Source organism: Panthera leo, chromosome F2 (genome assembly GCF_018350215.1).
Source record: "Panthera leo isolate Ple1 chromosome F2, P.leo_Ple1_pat1.1, whole genome shotgun sequence".
NCBI lineage: Eukaryota > Metazoa > Chordata > Mammalia > Carnivora > Felidae > Panthera > Panthera leo.
In genome coordinates, this window is record NC_056695.1 from 46,443,987 (window position 1) to 46,458,220 (window position 14,234).

At 43.6% G+C, this 14,234-nt stretch overlaps 1 long non-coding RNA gene across 1 annotated transcript; it reads left to right on the forward strand.

Moving 5' to 3' along the window:
• Window positions 1-682: 682 nt before the first annotated feature.
• On the forward strand, window positions 683-12,790 carry LOC122211309. The gene is made up of 3 exons (XR_006198619.1): window positions 683-752; window positions 5,159-5,293; window positions 12,588-12,790. It is a non-coding gene; the product is annotated as an uncharacterized LOC122211309 (long non-coding RNA).
• The last annotated feature ends 1,444 nt before the right edge of the window (window positions 12,791-14,234 follow it).

Consider the following 14,234-nt stretch of genomic DNA (forward strand, 5'->3'; position numbering starts at 1 on the left):
GGGTTGTGTGGGGGTCGGTGGTTGTGTCCCCGGCAGGCACGTGAGGGAGAGATGCCGTGAGGATATTTGTTGAAACAATTTTAGTGCAAGAGATAAAAACCACAAACTGGACCGAGCCAAAATAAACGGGAGAAGAGAGAGAAAAAGGCAGGAGGAGGAAGACAAGGAGGAGGAGAGGGAGGGAGGGAAAAAGAAATTTGCTTGGTCTGTAACTGACAAGACCAGCTGGAGCCAAGCGCTCCGAGGATTCAGTCAGGACTCTGTCCGCCCCTTAGCTTTCCTGCCCTCGGCATCAGCTCCGTCGTCGGGCAGTTTCCGCCCCGGCCCCCAGTCTAGCAGTGCTTGCCAAAGTCGACTCCGACTGGCTCAGCCTGTGTCCATCCCTGCAGCCAGAGAAATGCGCCGCTGCGCTGGGCCAGGCCTGGGCCCGTGGAGGCACATGAACAGACGGGGAAGAGCTGCTGCCCCAAAGGAAAAGCCTTGTGCTGCCCTCACAAGAAGGAGATGCTGGGCAGGAAGAACATTATCACGTCTGCTTCGACCAATGGGGTTATGGGTTCTTTTGAGCTCACCCTGAGGTCTGTCCTGGGCAGTTTTCAGACCTGTGCAGAGGGTTTGGATAAGGCCTCGAGTGGCTGCAGCCTTCCACAGAGAAGAGCTGCCTTTGGGGTGGTGGGGGACAGGGAGATTCTTACTCACCAAGGTTAACACTGCGCATTCTGTTATCCGGAGGAAGCGGGAATTTCCACACGGTAAGTTCCCTTCCTTGTACAATGAATTACTATCTTGATGAGAAACCCGTGGGCAGCTGGTTGAGAAGACAGCGGTATTCTCTGAATGAGAGGGAATTTACCACCTTCTTTTATGGTGGCCGTTCTTCTGGTGTCACAGCAGGGTATGGATTGATTCATCTACAAATATATAGATCTATATAGACACCATACTGCTAGCCTCTGCAAAATACATGCCTGGAGATCATTTCTGTCGCCCAGAATAGGTCACCTCTGTCACCACTCCTCTGTCCACCACCCCCACACCCTGCGGGCCCAGGCATGTGGGCCTGGGGTTCCCCAGTTGGAGGCCAGATGAGAGTCTCCCTGTGTAGGGATTGGGGGTGGGGGTGGGGAAGTGGGGCTGATAAGCTGGCTGGCAGTGGCCCAAGTCCCTTCCAGGGCCTGTCGCGGGCCTCTCTGTCCTGGGCTGTCTCTTCCACCACTGAGTTTCTGACCTGAACCTCCAAAGTCCTTCATATCTCATCCCCGCTTCCCTGGGGTACTCAGACTTGGCTCTCCTTGGAGCTCCTTGCCAGGGCTCAGAGCCTTGGTTGTTGTCCTCAGAGCTCTGTCCTCCCAATGAGGGGACAGAAGAAACAGAGCCCACTGTTCTGGATTCTGAGTTGGAGCCAAGCAGCTCCATCTGCTTCTTCCTTCCCCTAGAACCCTCCCCTCAGCCACTGTCAGCTCCCACAGTCCCCGCCAGACGGCCCTGGCTACACAGTTCCTCATGACAGATGTCTGGCTCCTTCCTACCCAAGGAAAACACGGGCTCTTCCCCAGCTCTGGAATCCCCGTCCTGTCTGGGATCCTGTGGGCTGAGGAAGGAGAAGGCGGGAAGGTGAGGGCTGGGGAGAGGGGCCATCCTTCCGTAAGCACTGAGGGGTTTGCTGGATGACCGGACCTAATGCCTGGGCCATCTATGAAAACTCTGCCCGGACCTCTACAGGTCCTCTGACTTCCAATGGAGCCTAAAGAAACTGAATAATGGGTAAAAGTGACGTTTAAAATGACACGAGAAAAGGCCTGGTGGGGACTCTAATGATGAAAAATTTGTTAACACTTGCTGAAAAAAATCAAAGAAACTCTCACAATATTTGGCTCCACCAACATACAAATGTGCTGTTATTTCCCCATCGTTTAAAAAGAAGGTTTTTGGAGAGCCTGGGTGGCTCAGTTGGTTGAGCATCTAACTCATGATTTCGGCTCAGGTCATGATCCCAGGACCGTGGGATCAAGCCCCGTGTTGGGCTCTGGGCTGAACATGGAGCCTGATTGAGATTCTCTCCTTCTCCCTCTGCCTCTCTCCCCGTCTTGTGCTCTCTCTTTCTTTCTAAAATAAACAAAAAATTAAAATATAAAGAAAGCTTTCTCTGTAAAAATGATTCAACCAAGTAAATAAAGAAGGGGAAATCTGCCCTAGAGAAGAGTTCCAAGTAATACATGTGATGCCACCCCCTCCAGGAGCTGGAACTTAAATCCCCTTTCCCTGAGGGTGGGCTGGACTCAGTGACTGGCTTCCAGAAAGTAGAGCACGGAAAGGGAAAAAGAGTAACTTTATAGGGAAGACACCTGACAGACACCATGTTAACCAAGTGATGAGGGTAACATTACCAGTGATAAGCCATGTTGCTGTCATGTGCCCCTGATGTGATCTAATGTGAAGGGCACTTCACCTCTGGGGTGTTCTTCCTCCAAATCCTATCGCCCCAGCTGAATCATAAGAAAAGCTCAGATAAACTCAAATTGATGGACATTCCATGAAATATCTGACCAGTACTCTTCAAAACTGAAAAGGCATTAAAAACAAGGAAAGATGGAGAGAGGGCCACAGACTGGAGAGACTGAGGCCTGACCCAACGTGGCCTCCTGGGCCAGAGAAAGGCCATGAGTGAGAAAACTGGTAAAATACGGTTAGAGACTGTAGAGGGGCTACTTGTATAATGTCAACGTCAGTCTCTTAGTTGTGACAAATATACTATGGTGCCATAAGAAGGTAACATTGGGTAAAGCTGGGCAAAGGATGCACCAGAGTTCTCTGTTCTGTCTTTGAGACTTGTCTGGGAATCTAAAGCTATTCTGAAATCAAGTCTATCCACTCAACCCCTGTAAAAAAAAAAAAAAAAAAAAAAAAAAAAAAAAAAAAATCTTCATCTACAATTTAAAGACTGACAATATCAAGTGTTGGTAAATCTGTGAAGCAACTGGAACTCATACATCATTGGTGAGGGTGTAAAATTACACTTTAGAAAACATTTTGGTAGTTTCTTATAAAATTGAACATACATTACTATATGACCCAGTAATTCTACTCCTAGAAATTTACTCAAGAGAAGTGAAATTTATGTCCACACAAAGACTTGTATACAAATGTTCATGGCATCTTTAATCATAATAGCCCCAAACTAGAAACAACTTAAATGTCTGACAACAAGTGGATGAGTAGTCAAATTGTGGTATAGCTGTACAACAGGATACTACTCAGTGATATAAAGGAAGGAACTATGATACATGCAGAGCAAAAGAAGCCAGGCATAGGAGTACATCCTGTATGATTCAATTTGTACAAAATTCTAGAAAAGGCGAAACAAAGCTCAGTGATAAAAAGTAGAACAGTGGTTGCCTGGGGCTGGGTTTGGGAGGAGGGGGTGGGAGAGATTGACCATAAAGGGGCACAAGGGAATTTCTGGGGTGACGGAAGTGTTATATATCTTGATTGTTGTGATTACATGGGTGTATACATTTGTCAAAACTCATTTAACTGCATGCTTCAAATTTAAATTATTCCTCAATAAAGTTGATTTTTTAAAAAAGCTTCCTCTTGCTCCCACTTACCCTGCCAGCTACTGTTTTGCAAGGCTCCTGAAGGAGTTATCTATACTTACTGTCTGCAGTTCTGCCCCAGATTCTCTTACATCCACACCAGTCAGGCTTTCGTTCCCCTGGCGCATGGAACTGTTCTCCTCAGGACTAAAGTGACCTCCATGTTGTTGTTAGACCCACCGGTCAGTTCTCATCTCTCACATCTGACCTGACCTGCCAGAACATCCCATACAGTTCACATTTTTTTCCTTGAATCTCTCTCTTCCTCTGGTTTCCAGGGCACAATAGTCTCCTGGTTTTCCTTCCATCTCTGATTAGTCTTCCCCAGTGTCTTTCTTTGGTTCTCCCCATCTTCCCAACCATCTACTGTTGGAGGGCCTTGGGATGCTCTTCCTGTGTGCACTCAGATGGTTTGATTTCATTGCATCTTAGGGCTTTAAATTCTATCCATATGCTGAGAATTCCCAAATCTGTACCTCAAGCCCAGGCCTCGCTCCCAAATTCTAGCCTCATAATTCCAACTGCCTACTTGACCCTTCTATTTGGATGTCAAACAGACCTCTTACAGTAAACATGTTTAAAATTGAACCCCCTGGGGTGCCTGAGTGGCTCAGTCGATTAGGTGTCCGACTTCGGCTCAGGTCATGATCTCATGGTTCGTGAGTTCGAGCCCCGCGTCGGGCTCTATGCTGATGGCTCAGAGCCTAGAACCTGCTTTGGATTGTGTCTCCCTCTCTTTCCCTGCCCCACTCCTGTTGACACTCTGTCTCTGTCTCTCAAAAATGAATAAACATAAAAAAAAAAAACTGAACCCTTGATCTTCTCCCATAAACCTGCCCACCTGCAGCCTCTTCTATCTCCGCAGATGGTCCTGACATCTCACCGTTTATGCAAACCAAAAACCTAGGAGTCATACTGGACTATTCTTTTTCTCCTACTCCATTGGCTTTACCTTGAAAATACATCCATAAGGCGTGTATTCTTTGTCATTTTCACTACTACAGCCTTGGTCCAACCATCATCATCTTGTTGGAAATAAACTAACTGGTCCTCCTAGTTCCACTCTTGCCTTCCTACACTCTGTTCTCAACACAGCAACTAGAGTGACCTTGTTAAAATTCAAGTCAGATCACATCAAAGTTCTGTAGTGATTCCCTCTCAGAATAAAAGCAATGTCCTTGCAATGGCCTTGAAGGCCCTACATGATCTAGCCCCCCATCACCTTACCTCTGTGATTTCATCTCTTAATATTCTCCCCCTTGCTCATTCCTCTCCAGACACACTGGTATCTTTGCTATTTCCCAAACACACCAGGCGTATGCCTGCACACCTGAGGGTCTTTGCTCTAGCTGTCCTATCAGGATGCTCTACTGGCCAACTTTCTCACCTTCTTCAACTCTTAGCATACAGATGTGCTACTGACCTACTCTCTTTAATACTGCAACTTGACCCACCATCAGCACTTATTCCCTTACCTTGCTCTATTTTTCTTTTGTTTCCATAGCACTTACTTTCTAATGGGCTCCTGCACTGATTTGGTCATACCCTATGGTCTCAAACAGATGTGGGCCTCTGGTTTGCTGGGCTACAGCTGTGTTCTCAGAGCCACTGCCAGGACAGATGACACTTGTCTACAACTGCATCATCCAGCACAGAAGCTGCTACTGTGGCTTGAAATGTGGCCAGTCCAAAATAAGGTAGTACCAAAAAGAATATACAATATCTCATTAATAATTTTTAATATCGACTCCACATTACTATTTTGGATATATTGGGTTAAATAAAATATACTATTAAAATTAAGTTCAACTACTTCTTACTGCTTTTTAAAAATGTGGCAACTAGATAATTTAAAATTACTCGGTTGGTTTGTATTCTATTTTATGGGGCAACACTGATCTATGAGGAAAAACTACACGTATCTAGAAATCAAATCCCAGGAGCTTGAAAAATCCACATTTCCTAAATGTTAACTGATGGTTTTTTAATTTCAAGTTCTACTGAGATATAGTCAAATTCCATTAAGACAAATTCCCCTTCAGGATTTGACTAATTGGGTTAATGGGGACATTTGAAGAAGCTTTGGCTTTGTTTTTATTCCTCTATCATTTGGTGATGCTGTGGCCGAGGGGCTGAAAGCCCCCACAAAGGACATATGCAGTCTCCTCCTGAGATTCCTCTGACATTGAACTTGTACCTGCTCTCCTTTCAAGAGCACGAACTAAGGTTCTCCTTTCAAGCTCTCCTTTCAAGAGCATGAACCTGCAGCCTGGTGGGTCACTGAGGCTAACAGGGTGGAGGTGGGAGCCAGGAGGTGCCTGCCAGGCATGGGACAGTGTCCATGCCACGATGGCCCAGCTCAGACCTGCAGATGGGGCAGCTGGTGGGCTGAGATACTTGGGGCAGACCTGTGTGGGCTGGCAACCAAGCCATAGGCCAAAGAGAAGGGCTTCCTCTTCTCAGGACTAAATGCAAAGGGCTTTTCTCTAGCAACCAATCTGTGGATGGAAATCAAAGGCTGTAGTGAGTTGCAAGAAAAACCAACTCCCATGGCCTGGAAACACCATGGACTTCTCGGAGGCCAGGCCCCTAGAGAAGGGCGCTGCAAAGCTGGGGGCAGGGGAACAGACAATACAGAATGAGAGGCTCAGTGACCTAGGGACCTGGCACCAGGAAGACACAATGATGGAAGGAAGGGCTAGGTTAGGGAAACTTTCTCTGATCTCCCGAAATTCTATAATCTCGCCATATTGTTTTTATATTCTTGAGGCAGGGAGGGGGAGAGGGAGGCAGAGCACTTGAAAACTTGCCCCTGGTTCTAAGCTCTCTGCCTCTGGTCTTTCCTGGCAGTGGTGACTCCTTCCTGACTCAGGGCTGAGGATCTGGACTAGGAATTATACTCTTAAATTTCTCATGAAAAGCAAAATAGCATTTCATCTTCTGTTTTCTCCCCTTTCTCACTGTGCCAACTGTAGGAAAAAAAAGAAAAGAATATGCAAAGTGAAAAGGATTCACAAGAGATTGCAAGGCTAGAAAGTGAATAAGAAATGAAAACAACAAAACAAAATGTTATTTTTAATTTGCTTTCAGAACTCAGAAATGCAGGTCAATCATTTAGGACAGGGGAGGTGGACGCAACTGTGCCAGATGCTCCAGGGATGAACTGGGCAGGAGGTAATTTCAGATGAGAACCAGGGAAAATCTGTCCCCAGCCAACTTGCCACTGGGGAACGGAGCATCTCCTCAGCGGACAGAGGAATTGCTCTCAGTCTTGCCAGAAGCCCCGGAGAAGCAGGACTGCTGGTGGCAGTGGGTGGGGGTGAAGGGCTTGGCCTCTCCAGAGGGCTCTGCTTCCATCCCAAAGCCATTGTCTGCCTGTGAATGTGCTTTCATCAGCTGCAAACCGTATTTATGGCTTCTCGGAATTTTCCGAATGAAGTAATTTTTTTTCCCCAGACCATTTTTCTTCACGACTGAAATCAGATCCCCGCATTCCATGGAGACAAACAAAACACCATGACATCACCGCCGGGGAGCTGTCATTTTAGACACCATTGCAGCCTTTTGTTCAAGATCAAATAGATGTGCTTTGCCTAGTGGAGGTCACATCCTGCTCCGGCAGAGGGGATGGTCCTCTGGTTTCAGCTTGAGGAACTGCGAGGGCAGCGGGTACGCTGGGCAGACTGCAGGGTGGGACTGGACAGGAGGGGCCCAGCGGTGAGGTCTTTCTGCTTCTTCTCCAACTGCAGAGCTTCAGAGATGCCGCTCCATGACACCAGTCATGATGGGGACAGCCCCAGGTGTCAGTGACACTGGCGTCTGTGTCTCTCCTTTCTTGGCCTCTGATGCTGAGGCGACAGCAGCCAGGTGCAGAGAGCACTGACCGGGGGAGGTTAGATGGTTTGGCCTCAACTTCTGTCTCGCCTTGCAAAGCTCCCAGGCCTGTTTCCTCCGCTGTAGAAGTGGGGAGGGTAAAAAATCCCAATTCTGCTACCCTACAGCGATGCACTGGGAGCAAATAAGAGAGCAAATGTCTGGACCTGGCAAGCACAGGCCCTGCTTCTCCAGTTCTTGCCCTTACATCTCTCAACACCCAGAGGAAAGTGCTCTGTAGCTCCTCAAATGTCCTGGGCTGCCGGCAGGGAAGATTTAGGGGAGACTGGTAGAGACTGGTCAACATCCTCTTGAGCTAACAATTAAGGTATTATTTAAGGAAAGCTCAAAAAAGAGTGCAAGCCATCCAGTCATCTGGGAACCCAATCAGCCAGAGCCTGAGGGTCTGACCAATTACAAGAAACCAGAAGTTTACCTTTCTGCAAAGAAATGCTTCCTAAAGTGCAGGGTGGGGGGCTGGCACAGTTCTAGGTAGTGGTTGGCCTAAAGGGAAAGAAATCATGTAAATATGGTAATAATTGAGAACTATCAGAGCCTGCATCCAGTATTTTACATACTTTATCTCATTTGAGCCTCTGGTTCGTGTTACTATTTTCATGTAACAGACGGCGAAGCTGAGGCTAAAGGAAGAAGGGTAGGTTAACCTGCCCAAGGCCCCTCCACTATAACTGGAGGCTGGGGATCCAAAGCCAGGTCCGACTCCAAGGCCCATGTGCTTAACCACTAAGCCACTCTGCCTCCCAATCACAAATAGAGGGTGTCTGTGAAAAGGTGTGCCTTGCTTGTTTTCATGTAAACCTGGTAAATAGCGAGGTAGAGAGACCAAGTTGTGGGTTTGTGTGTGTTTCCTGTGGAGCGCTGAATGTAGGGCATCTTGTCTCATCCCTTCATACCCATTCTTGCAACTCAGAAGCACCAGAAGCAACGGACTGTTACATCCTATTTTATCAAAATTAAATTAGTAAGAAACATTATATATCCAAACACATTTTAAAAGGCTGACATTTGACATAAGGTGGTCATCTATATTTATTCCACAGCTGGAACTGTTATTTGAGCAGTTGTAAGCCAGCGAACCAAAGTTAGGCCACGGTCTTAGTAATTAGGGCTCTATTAACGACGACAAAGAATCTCAATCAGCAGGAGAAAAGGGCCTTAGCCATTTATCTCTGGAATTGAAATAATTTCTAATAAGAATAAGCCTTTTGATTTAATAGCAGCCGTACTGCCTTTTGATTAAATAGAAGTTGTATTCTCAGTAGGGTCAAATGTTTAGTCTGTCCAAAGAGAATCATAGTGTAGGATGGGAGCTCCAGGCCCCTTCTATTTATAGCATTCTTTGAGTCAGGACCAAAAGAACAAGAACTCCTTGCTTTTCAAGTCTCTCTCTCTCTTCCAATTGTAGCTCAAGACAAGGTCAGGGCAGGCCTTGCAAAGGTGAAGGGTTTGCCAAAGGGGAAATGAGATAGTGCAGAGCTCCTCTGTGTTGGGGCCTGGGGCTGCCACTTTCCAGAATGGGAATTTCAGTATGGCTGAAGGTTTAATTAAGGATCTAGTGCATTCCCATTTCATGTGACCAACACGTACTTACTGAAGATCATAAGAAGTAATGGTGGGTTTCTAAGCCCAGCCATTCAAATATTTTTGTAATCAGGCAGGATGATGTCACCACATCTCTGGGGATCTGACACTGTCAACATAATCTAAGATACAAAAATCATGAGAAAAATATCATGCTTCTCCAACAGAAAAAAAAAAACTCAACCAGAAAAAAAATACAGGCTTCTATAACTTTCATTTACTCTGTGATATTCAAGAGTAGCTCCATTAGAAGAACACTTTTGAAAGAATATAGTCAATGTGGCTACCCACATCCAGATCTTTTTTCATGGAACTCAATGGAAATCATCCTCTTCAGTCTTACACAGTATGTGTTTCACACTTTAAAACTTCACAATTGGTTTCAAAGGTACACTTCCCTTCTCAATGTAAACCTGAGATTGGGCAGTCCAGCTGTCATGAGCTTGAACATTTTCCTTCTCCCTGTCACTAGAGAGGTCTCTGGGCTCTCTATTCATGGCCAAGAAGCTCCATTATTAAGAAGGGGCAGCAAGAGCTAATGAGATGATGCCTGGAAGGTTCTATGGGTTCTTCTAGAGCTGCAGCTATGAAAAATCATGGACAGGGGTCTTAATTAATAAAGCAGTTATTAAAGCTTCCTCAGTAAATCAGAAATTGTGTGATAATGCATAGATCATTTGCACATAAAAAGCTAGAGTTCAGTTAATAAACCACATGATTTACTCTGTCAAGAGGAGAGGAGAACTTACACTGAATCCCTATAAAGTACTGAGTACTTTCAGATGTGGTGACTATGAGAAGCACCATGTTCTAATGGCTATGCACTAAATTGGAAGAATCAGACTCTTGATAGGGTCTACTCCATGACCTTAGGAAACGGACCAAATTTTTTAAGCCTTGTATTCTTTATGGGAATAACAACACTATCAAAATTTATAGGGTCAGGCACACACACTCAGGCACACAGCAGACAAATAAATAATTTTTATTCATTGTTAAGTCTGTGAGGTAGATATTAATTGTTTTACAGATGAAGATAGAGGTTTAGAAAGCTTACATTATTTGACCAAGGTCAGTCTACACTAATGATAGCTGGGAACTATCACCTCCCAAGTCTGCATGTTTTTCAGTATAACCACAGCCTCTACTGTCTGATCCACAACTGGAATAAAAGCTAAAATAAAAGATGAATGTGGACAGTTTAATAAGGTGAAATACAGAACTGACACCTGATTAAATATGTCTCCCTTCCCCCAAGTCAGGGGCCCTACTAAACTATAGGAGAATCAAAGCCTGAACTTTATAAGAGTAAGAATTTGGGGATCCCTACATTTTATTTTCTCCTAAACTTGAGTCACAGGCTTAAAAGAACAGCCTGTACTGATGGAATGGTGCTAACTAGGACTATCCAAAGTAAGTTATAGCTTTTTGCCAGCTTTCTGTGCCAGTGACCTAGAAACTATTCCAAAACCTATTTTTGTTTCTTAGGGGCTGAAATTTCAGTGAAATAGCCCAGCCAACTCTGACCCAGAGTCTTCAAATTTAGAAATTAATCCCCCAAAGAAAGGGAATATTAATTTTTATTGTGACAGAGAATAACCTTCTCGTAGCCCAATTATATGAAGAAATAACTAACTCTGTAAGGCCACACTTCTAAATCCTTGCAATTTATAGCATGAAGTTGCAAGAGAAGTAGGCTGGCAATTATTCTGTAACCTCCAAAAAGGTTTTCTGGCGTATGGACACATACACAAATGCACAAGGACTCTGTGGAGCTAACACTACACACCATACAATTTTAAAGGCACATTAAAGAATACTGTAAAAAAGAGAAACAACAGAAACTTGCTTAACTATGTTTACTCATAATATATGCACACGTTAACTTGTAATGATTCCTACAACACCAACAAAAATTTAGCCATTTATTATTTTTTTTATCTCAAGAGTAGACTAACTATTGTACATCTCAAGTTGGAACTACCCTAAATCAGAGCTTATTATGAAATTGACCCTTAGACGAATTTGGACATGAAACAATAACCCAGATTAAAACGAAGACAAAGCTTTAGGGAAAAAAGGGAGCAAGGAGGATCTACTGAGCACCCCTAAATGAGTGATTGATTCCTAAGCAGATACAATGACAGTTTTATTCTGAGTGTGGGTTATTCTATCTTCACTCATTTCTCACTGCCTTTTTAGAACTACTTCAAAGACGTGGGAAAGGACACCTGGGAACACCTACTGAGGCGCGCACTTAACACCCACAGACAGCTCTGCCACACTAGAGAACTAAGCACTTGTGTGCCCTATGAAGCATCGGCAAGCAGGGCATTTTAGAACTCCAGGGCTGACATTTACAAACAGTCCTGCCACCATCAACCCCCTCACTTTAATTAAAAGTATACAGCAGACAACAGGACTGAGGAAATCATTGGTCTCGTAAGAAAAAGTACTGCGACTGACCAGTGAAAAAGTGCTGCAGAAACTCGGGGGCCTTCTGCCTAGCTTGCTTGCAGCGTCTCCACGGTATGAGGTGCTTTACAGAGAAAATGCATTATTCAAAGTGGATTTTTTTTTTCTTTTTGAGAAGTGAAAGATTTCTCAAAGTGTTTATCAAGAGAAGATGATAGGTTTATGGTGATTCTCCCATAAACAAATAGAGTGGGGTTACAGGAAAATACATTCTTGGCTTGTGACATTATCGGTATACTGATCAGATCAGTATTTTGGTTATCTATTTAAAGTACACAGAACACAATGGCAAGAAAGTTTATATTTATGTGTTTAACACTAGATACTTGTATTTTTAAATCATATTTACAATAGCCTATGGGGAGGCTGGAAGATGTGGATAAGGGAAAGTGTGATAAGAGTAACACATTATATCTGGATTCACATGAACAGTTCTGCCCCTTTCTTACTTGTGGGACCAGTCATTCAGTCCCTCTTGGTTCTCTTCCCCTCCCTAGATGACTCCTAATGTCCCTTCATCTTTAAAATTCTGTGACTATAGTAACTTGTTAATGTTCAATTTTCAGGCTTCACTCAAATGATTCATCAGAATGCTAGAACAGAACCAGGACATTCGATTTCCATAGTTTAGAATAATACCTGCTTATTCAGCAGAACTTAAATCCTTTTTGGAACAGAGAGACATATGAATAAGGGAAACTGACAATTGCAGCTACACCAGAAACCATAAGTGTATTTTGAATAGGAGGCAACAAACTATTGTTTCCAATTGCAAAAGGTCAGTGCATTTTCTGCCGTTAGTTTCCAGACATTGAGTTTTGTTGTAGTCCTACCAATCCACACTAACAAAAATAACTGTCTAATTAACTATCCATCCCCTATCACGATTCGAAAATAAAGGGACTTAAATAATACAGAATTACATAAATAAAAAGTGAACATTTAGAATAGGAAAATAAAACTAAAGATGAGCATATAAACTAAACGAGGAATGAGGTTCTAGCAAAACACCATACTGACCTACATTGCAATTCCTTCTAGGGGAACCCAAATTTGGCATTAAGCTTTCTAGCATCTAGCGTGAATGAAGAATTCTACCTAAGCGATTACATAAGTCATAGAGAAAATAAGATGAAAGCAAAAGCTCAGAAGAAATGTAGTTGTTTGCATTTGGAAGAAGCAAAAGTTCCTCTTCAGGTGTCTTCATAAAGAATTGTGCCAACAGCATCCTCAGTAACTTTCCTTAAATAAATGCAGTGGTTGGGTACACAGGACTAGTCCTCAGGACAATTCTGGAAGCATCAGAGCACGAGGGTTAGGAGAGATTTCAGTCCTACACTGCCTGAACACAAATCCCAGCTCTGCTGTGTGACTCTGGGCATGCTACTCCAACCTGCCTCAGGTGCCTCAGTTCTCTCACTGTGAGGTAGGAATAATAACAGCAGTTTGCAAAGATTTTGCAAGTCAATAAGCATTGCACAATATTACCACCTATTAATGAAGAGCTAGGGAAAGTAATTGGGGTGGGCACTGCCATAATACAATTCAATACCTAGCTTTACACTGATCTGATTTGACCTCATAGATTTTAGAACAGTGCTGCCCGAAACAACTTTCTCGTGATCAATATAATAGCCTCTGGTGGCTACTGAGCACTAGAAATGTGGCTAGTTTGATTTTAAAATGTACAGTGGAATTGGGTTTTAGGCTCAGATAACTGTGCTAATGAAGTACTGAATTTCTAATTTAAATAACCCACTAGTAACAAGTGGCTATTACACTGGACAGCAGGGATACAGAAATTTCAGAAAGTTTGAACAGTACTAATCTGTAAACATCTTCCAAGCAATAATCTATAAATATCATTATAAGTTTTTGGTGAATATTGGGCAACAAGGACTCCATATTGCTTTCCTTGATATCTAACTGGAGTGTGGCCACCTCTACTGCTGGTTAACGTAGACGCTATGCCTTGGGCTTTGGAACTGTCCGTTTTTGATGTGCAAAGTCCAAGGTGGCTGAACAGAACACAAGACTATCATCTGTGCTGTGAGGAAAGTCAAGGAGGTATCCACGGCAAGGCTAAAATCGTCCCTAGAACACCGCGTTGAAGCTACTTCAGAGCACAAAGAAATGTCTTGATCCCAAAGTTCTACTTCGTCTAGCACAGTTGGAATGGTATGGACCTGAGCAATTTTAAAGAGTAGTTTCACGGGATGCTGGTCTCTTCCCTGCATCCCCCACACAGTGTTCTATTAACTTTGAGAAATGCTACTTCTTGGTGTACCCTCTATAAACTATGTGGAAAAGGCATGCCAAAATGACTCAACAAGAGAAGCTGTAGTATGAATGTGAGTCCCGGATAAAAGTAGTATTTGCTAAAATCAGTAGAACGATTTCATATAAGTCATGTAATATAAAGGCAAAATAAGTGGAAAAAATTGATAATAAAATGTGTATTTCAATACATAAGTGCTCAGGCACAGACACACAAGAAGAAGCAATAAAATCATTAGTACCTACCTGCTACGTATGTCGGCAACTTAATTATCAGTGGCACTGCTGTCAGTAATAAGATTTTTTAAAACAGGTACTAGAATTCTTGGTCAAGTTTTAACAAAATAAAAGTATGATCTCATAGGTGTATTCTTGGAGAATTCAGTGTATATTAAAACTGTATAAAAAATA